This window comes from Mus musculus, chromosome 2 (assembly GCF_000001635.26).
Source record: "Mus musculus strain C57BL/6J chromosome 2, GRCm38.p6 C57BL/6J".
Lineage (NCBI taxonomy): Eukaryota > Metazoa > Chordata > Mammalia > Rodentia > Muridae > Mus > Mus musculus.
This window is the reverse complement of record NC_000068.7, coordinates 59379210-59388735: the sequence shown is the minus strand read 5'-3', so window position 1 is coordinate 59388735 and position 9526 is coordinate 59379210. Positions and strand designations below refer to the sequence as shown.

General features: G+C 44.7%; 1 long non-coding RNA gene across 1 annotated transcript; it reads left to right on the top strand.

Moving 5' to 3' along the window:
- The first annotated feature begins 2053 nt into the window (after positions 1-2053).
- 5330411J11Rik (RIKEN cDNA 5330411J11 gene) lies at positions 2054-6243 on the top strand. The gene is made up of 3 exons (NR_040510.1): positions 2054-2112; positions 3926-4048; positions 4782-6243. It is a non-coding gene; the product is annotated as an RIKEN cDNA 5330411J11 gene (long non-coding RNA).
- The last annotated feature ends 3283 nt before the right edge of the window (positions 6244-9526 follow it).

The window sequence follows — 9526 nt, the reverse complement described above, 5'->3', positions numbered from 1 at the left end:
ATGGGTATCAAGTGGTATTTAACAGCAATCATCCTTCCACTTTAGCAGGGACAGTTCTGGAAAGTTATCCACCACAATGCTGCCAGCAGTTGTGAACGTGTAGGGTTTTCTCAGCCTTATTTTTGTTCTTGCTCTTATATGTATCCACAATAGCATTTTTTTGGGGTGGGGATACATTATAGTTGTAATGGGTTGTTTCCTTATCTTTGATTTTTCAACAGTTTGAACATGATGTTCTTGAGTGTGATTTTTGGAATTATTTTGCTTAGTATTCTCTAACCTTCCTGGACCCATGGTTCATTCCCATTAATTTTAAGAAGTCCTATTACTGTTGCTACTGTTGTTTCTCCTCCATCTCCTCCACCTCTTTCTCCACCTCCTCCATCTCCTCCTCCTCCTTCACCTCCTCCATCTCCTCCTCCTACAACCTCTTCCTCCTCCCCTCCCCCTCCCTCCCCCTTTCTTTGTCTCATTATTGTTGTGCTGTTGCTCCTTTCTTATTTGACCCATAATCTTGTAGATTCTGCTCGGGATTATCACACATTTTCCAGTTCTTATAGGCATTTCATCAAATTTACTTGATTTTTTTTTCCTTCAGCTATGTTTATCCAAAGCATTTTCATTTCCATTACAGTCTGATTTCTAAATCTCGGGTCTATTTTATTCTTTAGAACTGTCATCTGTCTGCCCACTTTGTCCACCTACTATGTGCCAGCTAGCTTCCTCGTCAGGAGCTTTACTATGTCAGTCAGAGTCCCTTTAGATTCCTGGTCTGACTCAATGAGCTAGGCTCAGCTGCTTCCTTGGTCTTCTTTAGCTGGGCTTTTTGCTCTTAGTCTGCCTTGTAATGTTTGGTTAGAAAGCTAGACACAAAGCACTAGGTAGAAAAGACATGAACTGTCTAATGAGATAGATGGGCAGGGGGCGGGGAGATAGGAGATATGGTTACTCTTAACCTCTTTCTGAGCCAATGCCTCTGGGCTTGACCTTCCCAAGCGCTTCTCAGTAACCTGCCTCCCCACACACTTTGGTGGGTCAGAACCTAGGGAAAGATCACCCTGTTAGATATCGCCTTTCTCCCTTGGCAGAGCTGGAGTTGACTGTTGGGGTCATCAGAGGTCCAAAGGGCTGTTCGTGATGGATATGGTCTTGCTGTTTCTTTAGGTCTCTGTTTCACGGGCCACGTGACAAACAAGTGGGCGGGGCGGTGGTGGCACACGCCTCTAATCCCAGCACTCGGGAGGCAGAGGCAGGTGGATTTCTGAGTGCGAGGCCAGCCTGGTCTACAGAGTGAGTTCCAGGTCAGCCAGGGCAACCTTGTCTCGAAAAACCAAAACCAAAACCAAAACCAACCAACCAAACAAACAAACAACCCAAGCGACTTGGATTCTTCCTCTGGACAGCTGCCACCAGGGGTTCTGAAGAGAAAACCTCTTGAAAGGGTAGGAAGACTTTGTAGAGCCTGAAGCCACTAGGCTCTTTCCCACCCCCACCCCCACCCCCACCCCCACCCCCAGGAAACTTGCTGCCATTCTGTTTTCCACGGGGGATAGACTTGGGAACAGGCTCCAGTCCCTTGCACACTCTTTCACTGTCGGGGAAGATATTTGCCGTGAGCTTCAAAGCAAGACAATCTCGCAAGAGAAGCAAATGAACAGCCTGTGCCATCTTGGGGGAAACATGCCTAGGGATGTTTTGACATGCTTAATCCTCCTGAGTTGCCGTGGCTCTTTCAACGGTACTTTAATTTGGTTTCCCTAAGAACACAGTCTTGCAGAAAATTTAATTTAGACAAAGATAATCTAGGTGCTAACTCTGAATACACTGTGCTCAGGAACAACATAGAGGCGAGGGGTAAGGCAGAGCTTCATACCCAGGTGGCTTCCTGGCTGGCGTTGTCAAATCTTATAAGTCAAGGTTTCCTTATCCCTAAATTAGGGAGAACATCAGCCACTTCCTTGGGCAAAGGCATATAAATGATGCAAGAAACTGCGGCAAGGCAGAGGATTAATTAAAGCTGCTAGCATCTAGTTTCTTTCCCTCCTATGGGGCTGTTTTTCTAACATGGAGATCCAAAGAGAGACAGGGGGAAAAGGAACAAGGAATTATACGGTGAGACATCCTTTCTCCTTCCCAGGTTCAATTCTTTATTGTCTGACAAGCCACCGCACAAGCTGTGCTGCAAAACCTCTTCTGATCCCTACCAGCCAAGGATTAAGTAGGTCATGTTAGGTATGCCTGGTCCCTGCTCCGTGATGTCCGAGCCACAAACTAGAAGGCTTGGAGGCTAAAGGTGAAGTTAACTGAAGGTTTCTCCATGCACACATTTTGAGCTTTGGGTTGCGATTGCTTGAACGAAGGGTAAGAGGCTTGTGGTCATTTCTCCCTTCCCGTGCTCTCAATGGTCCTTCCCTTGGTCTCTCTGACATGATGACCTCAGACTGTGTGAGCTCCTGCCACCATGCCCCTGTGAACTGAGCAGAAAGCCATTTGTGACCATGTGACTTCTCCTTTTGACAGAGGTCCTACAAGCTCACCCAGGTTCAAGGGATGGAAATACGGTGTTTACCTTTCAGTGGGAGGTCTACGTGAGTTGGTGGCCTTGATCTGAATTACAGCTACCACCGAGGTCATCATGGGGGCCTCATAGCTGTAATCTTAACACAGAGGAGGCAGGAGGGTGGCAAGTTTGAGGCCAGGCTTGGCTATATAACAAGAGCACACCTCAGAATAATGGCCACCAAGAAAAGAAAACATCACCACCAAGAAAACAACAGAATACTGCCTCTAAAAATCCTGCCTCAGGCACCATGGACTCTGGCAGACCCTGATATTCTAGTTTCATTCGAGTACTTTCTGAGGGGAAAGGGACTGTATAGGAGAAACTTGGGAGAGAAGGTCAAACCGTCTGGAATCTAAACTCACCAACAGAGAGCTGGAAGGGTAGGGCTCACCTCTGTTGCTCTTGCTTCCCTGAAGAGATGCTTTGGGGACTTAGGGGTCAGGAATGGACAGAATAGACAGTAGGTTTTGTATTTCAAAACATCCATTGTCACCACTCCTAGCCCAGAGGCCATTCCTTCCTAGGGTGTGGTGGGCTGAAAATTCACACATAACTTCAGAGGGATTTTTGGTTTGTTTGGTTTTGGTATAAGGTTTTCTTTTCTTTGTAACTATTTTGTTGTATTTGTGTAAGGTATTAGGATTTTTATAATTAGTGAGAGATCCTGAAATGAAATCATGTCATACTTGTAGATATTCCAGATCTGGCAATGGGTTTCCATAGGAACAAAAGGTAAAATCAGCAGGGGGGGGGAGGGGCACTTTCCTAGCCTGTGGCAGGAGGTCCTGGGGACCATCCCCCACGCTGTGGAAAGGAGAGAAGCAGGTATTGATTTTCAGTGCCGTAAGCCAAAGAAAACCTAGAGCCACTAAATTTGTTGGAGACAAGAAAGGGGCCTCTCTTAGGCCCTTAACAGGACTGTGGCCTGGTGGCACTGCTGGGTTCTGAGGCTATAAGAGATAGATTTCCACCTCAATTCACCTAGCAGATTATGACTACCCTAGATTCCGATGCGCTGGGCACATGCAGGAACTTCCTTGACAGGAGCTTCAAGCCCACACAAGCATTAGAGGAAAAGATGGTCACTGTGGCCAGGTCACCAATGCTTTTTGGGGCCTGATAATTTTTTTTCCTGGCATGTAGGATGGTCAACCATATCCCTGGGATCTTCTTTCTAGATGCCAGGACCCCACCACCCCAGGTGTCACCCTAAAACTCTCTCTGGCTTTGTCAGATGTCCTCCAGGGAAGCAAAACAGCTCCCAGGTGGAGAGCCACCGGCAGAGATAGACAAGCGGTGACCATGGAGACAACTGGCCTGAAGAACTGGAAAGAGGAAAACAATTACGTTTCTGCCTTTCAGGTTGCTGGCAGCCTGGCAGGATGGTAATGGGCTGATGTGATAGCACATTTGTCTGCTCTTCTGCTGATTGATTCCTCCCTGGGCTCGGACACATCCTATAGCTCATCTCCAGAAGGACCACAGGCCAGTTCAGAGGGAGAGAGTGAGCAGCCAGGGAAAGGGTAACAAGCGGGTTGCAGAAGCCAGAGTCCTTTTGCAGAGGCACCTGCAAGGCCTGGGCTAGGGGCACTTTAGAATTCAATTCCTGGGACTGTGGCTTCTGGGGCTGGGTCAGGGAGTCTACTACCACGGGCCTGATCTGGCTCTTGAGAATCCCTGCAGCAGGCAGAGACAGGAGCAGAGGAAGATGGGAGAGGAGAGCTGAGCACAGGTTTAGCTCATAGCGCTTATAGGGAAGGCAGTGCTCTTAAAATAGGTTCAAAGCACCCACTGTTGTGCTTTGTGTCTTCTGTACAAAGCAGGAGGAGGGAGGATCTCGGAGGACCCATGCCAAGCTGTCCCTCTACATAATCAAGCCATGCGACAGACCTAGTCTGAAGACGATTTAACAAAAGGGGTAGAGACAGAGAAGGGATGGGGGACAGAGAAGGACCAAAAGGGAGAAAGAAAAAAAAAAAAAAGGAAGAGGCTGGCCCGGGAACATGTGGGGACAGAGGGACAGAGTAAAGGGGAGAAAGAGAGAATAGGAAATAGTGTGGTAATGAGAGGCCTTCTTATAGGCCTGGCTGGTACCAGGCAGGCGGAGTCACAAGCTGTTGCTAGGTAGTTGTTGGGTGGAGCCTAGCGGAATTGTAAGTCAACACCCATGGTTTTCTTTCTCCCTGTAATTTTTCTTATTATTTTATTTTGTGTGCAGGTGTACAGAGGTCAGAGGACAATTTGCAGCAGTCAATTCCTTCTGGAACCACTCAGGTGGTCAGGCATTGTGACTGGTGCCTTTTTCTGAGCCCTCTCACTACCCCCTTACCTTTCATCCTGTAGAGTCAACTCATTCATTAGCTGTTCCGTGCAGCAGGCTCTTGTATTAGTAGCGACAGGAGTCAATGGCGTGTAGCTATTGGAAACCAGGAGGGAGCTCCGTGCCCACTGACGCTATGGCTATGGCATTTATAGAAGAACCCCAAGAAGAAAGAAGTGAGAAACATGGACCAAGCTAACAGAACTGCTTGATTTTTTTCTGTGTCTTTGGTTCTTTGAAGATGTACATCTGTGACTGTAGGGCCTGACGGCGCGACTCCGCCCTACCTCACCGTCCGGCAGTGGCAAGTGTTCCTCAGCCATTCCTCAGGGTTCTGGTGGCCCATCGACAGTGAAGAGCATCTCACGCTAGACTTTACAGTTCTGGATTCAGTGCCGAAGCCATGGCATCGCACACACATATACATGCGCACTTGTAGCCTCCTGTCCCGCCTTCTACGCTTGCTTAAACCCACACAAGAGCCCATGTCATCAGAACCCAAGTCCGGAAGAACTCCAGCTAGCTCCGCTCAGGGCCAGGGATTTGTCGCCGTATTCAGACCCCTGGGATAGATAGAGACTGAGGACTGCCACAGGGCTGTGGCAGGAGAAAAGCAGGCATGAGGCTGCTCAGCAGAGGAGTGGAATCCTGCCGTATCCGGAACAGGATGCAAGAAATTTTTGCCTCGTAAAGGATCAGATTCCAAGTGTGCAGGTTCCAAGTCTTCACCTCTCGATTTTCTTCGCATTTTTTGTCTTTATCGGGTAGGCCGGCACCTTATTCTGGAGAAACCATTACCCTAGTGCAAACACAGTTTGGGAAGGAGCTGGTGAGGGGACTGCCTCTCACAAGCTGACGTTGTGATTTGGCCGTCCACATTTTATGAGAGGAGAGATACCTAAAAGTCTACCCTTGCACTTGTCTTAGGCTGGGGTCTTTTGCCACGCACTTAAAAACCTCATCTGTATCTTTTTCATCTTTGTGCTTTCTCTGGGCACCCTGGATAATTTCTTCAGAAACACTACCCACTTCACTAGCTTTTATTTCTATTGACTTAGATACCACAAGGAATGCTATTAATTCTTATATCTATGAAATCTGCTAGGATCTTTTATAAGCGTGACTGGGCATTTTCAAAGGGATATACACTGTGACATGTTAAATATTTCTTTGGAATTTCACCTGATTGTCATGGTTCTGATTGGACACGGTTCTGAGTGTTGGTTTTCTCCGGCCTAGTTTTGCTGGCTCCACTCTTGGTGGCTTATTTCCCTGTGTCTTATGTAACTTGATCTTGGAATTAGTCTATCTTTGAGACTCCTTTAAGTCTTGGATTAAACGTGAGTTTTCTAAAAACTACATTTGTGATTGCCCTTTTATTCAGATTGCTAAATCTCTGGTGTTATCTTAGTTTTATTTAAAATGTATTTATTTAATAAGCCCCTTCTGAATGAAGTCTTATTCCCTGTATAAATGTCAAATAGTGTAATCTAAGAAAAAATTTACTTATCCAGGCATTAATTTCTATACAAATTATCAATTTGTAAATGAGGTCATGTGTTGAGAAAACTATTGCTGTTTAATTAATTAATTGATTATTGGAAGCATTAGTGTTTGAAAACTCTTCCAAAAATATATCTCATTCATTGCCTTTAATATCACTTTAAAATTGTATTTTAAATTGATGCATAGCTGGGCGGTGGTGGCACACGCCTTTAATCCCAGCACTTGGGAGGCAGAGGCAGGCGGATTTCTGGGTTTGAAGCCAGCCTGGTCTACAGAGTGAGTTCCAGGACAGCCAGGGCTACACAGAGAAACCCTGTCTCGGAAAAAAAAATTGATGCATAAAGCATAAAAATAATATATATGTTAATGGAATACTATGTACTGTTTTGGTATATTTACTTAAATGTTTAAGTTAGGTTAAACATCCCTTTCTCACGCATTTATCATTCTTTATGGTGAGAGTTTTCAAGATCCTTACAGTTGTTTGTTTGCTCTAATTTTATTAGAGTTCAAAAGAGTAACCACAAGTGTGCAACTGTAAATCCAGGCAGCGACTCAGAAGGGGGAAGGGGGAAAGGGGAGGTAGAGGAGGAGAAGCCATGTGGCAGAAAAATCAGGAAATAACTTTATGAAAAAAGAGAGAGAAAGCCCAGAATGTCCAGAGAAAGCAAGGGTTTGATTTTTTTGTTTGTTTGTTTGTTTTTTGTCTTGTTTTCCAAAAGAAACAGACAAGAAGCAAAAGACCAGATTTCCCTTTTCTGTGTTACTCCAGCCACATGACTGTGACTCCTTAAGCAACCGCCTCTCTGGTGTGTTTTAAAGCACAGTACGTTGTCCATAGTCGCCAACTTTCGGTAGCACACCGAACCTCCTGTTCTCGCCTTCCTGTAACTTAGTACCCACTGATGAATCTCTCCCCAGTCCCCCACTCACTGTACCCCAGCCCTTAGTAACCACCATGGGACTTTTAACTTTTATGATATGAGACACATTACTATTATTATTATTATTATTATTATTATTGCTTCCATATGGTTTCTGTCTTTCTGGGCCTAGTTTATTTCCCTTAACATAATAATCTGGAATTCCCTCTATGTTGTTGTGAGTGATGGGGCTTTGTTCTTTTAATGGCTGGATACCATGCCATTGTGTAACACCACATATTCTTTATCCATTCATCAGCTGGTGCACACTTCTTGTTTCTCCCTCTTGGCTATCATGACTAGCAGCGCCACGACGAACACGGGCACGCAGGAGTCTATACAATATTGATTTCATCCCTTCAGACACAGGAGTAGGACTGCTGAACCGTATGTCAGTTCCATTTTTAGTTCCTCGAGGAGCCTTCGTACTTCTCTGCAATGAACGCATCCATTCATATCCCCATCAACAGTGGGCAAGCGTCCCTTTCTCCTCACCTCTGCCGTGTTCATCATCTAGGGCTGATCCCCTTTGTTTTCTCCACAGACATCCTCACTATGGCAAGGTGATAACTCATTGTGGTTTTGATCAGTATTTCCCCAGTGATTTCAATAAAAGTGGTAGATGTGGTGCTTGCTTATCTTCTCTTACAGAACGTCTCTTTTAGATTTACTGGCCATTCAGAAGGCTGGGTTATTGATTTTCATGCTATGAGATTTTGGAGTTTCTTACGTATTCCAGAAATATACATCACACATATCTTCTCCCAGCTGTAGGCTGGCTGTCTCCTCAGGCTGCCGATTGCGTATCTCTTGCTGAGCAGAAGCACTTCATTGAGACACGTTCATAGTTTCTATTTATGCTTTCGCTTCCTGTGCCTCGAGGGTCTTGCCCATCCCAGTTTCCTGATGCAGTCAGTCCTCATGGTTTTTGTCCCATTAATTTAACAGTTCTTAAGTGAAAGCCTGTAAGTTGAACTTTTGAGTTGGATTTTTGTCACAGTTGAGAGTCCAGTTTTATTCTCCTGTATATGGATATCTAGATTTCCCAGCAGGATTTCTTGGTGGGAAGATTATTCTGTCCATGAATGGTCTTAGGACCCTTGTTGGCCATGGATGTGTGGATTTACTTGTAGGCTTTTGTTCTGTTTCATTGTTCCAGTGTCTGTTTTTATGTTAGGCCTAGGCTGTCTTAGTTTATAGTATGTTTTGAAGTCAGTTAACATAATGTTTCTAGCCTTGGTCTTTGTTTTTATTCAATATTTATTGTTTATTAATTTGTGTATGTGTAGATCCACATACATTTTAGAGTTGGTTTTTTTCTAGTTCAGTGAAGATTTCTATTGTTTTGTTTGTTTGTTTGTTTGTTTGCATTGACTATGTATATGTCTTTGGATAGTGTGGCCCTCTGGACAATGTTGGTTATCCCATCTGTTGAACATAGGGCATCTTTCTGTTGTTTTGTGTACCGTTCAATTTCTTTCACCAAAGTTTTATAATTTCTTAATAGAGATATTTTTCCATTTCTGTTCATTTTATTCCACATTTTTTTGCATCAGTTGTAAATGAGCTTGCTTTCTTGGTTAGTGCTTCAGATAATTTATTAACACAGCCATATTGTTGATTGATATATATCAGTTCTATATTCTTTGATAAAATTTTATGGGTTTTCTACATATTAGCCCATGCCATCAATGACAGATTACTTCCTTTTCAGTTTGGATGTCCCTGACCTCTTCCTCTTGCCTAGTTGCCTTGGTGAGGATTATTTCAGGGACCATGTTGAATGATAGAGAAAGTGGTCCTCCTTGTCTTCTAGAGCTAATCGCTCAGGTTTCTCCCTTCAGCAGAATGTTAGCTGTTGGCCTATTGTGAATGGGCTTTATATGGTAGAGTGCATTCTTCTATACATCCCCTGTCCAGTGTTTTTCATCACAAAGAGGTGTAGAATTTCTATTGCGTCCTGCTCGACCAGCAAGAAAGACGCAACAAACCAGAATCTTCTACGGCAAGAGCTTTATTGCTTGCTTCTCAGGAAGATCCCAAACCGGGAAAATGGCACTGCTTTTATAACCCGCAGCATGACGTTTCAGCTCCTGATATGGCGTGACAGCTCCTAATTCGTTGCTTGCCCATCACCCCACTATTACACCCCGAGAATGGGAGTGACTAGGAGTGAATTCACTCTCGCACCTGCGTACAAGGCTTGTTTACTAG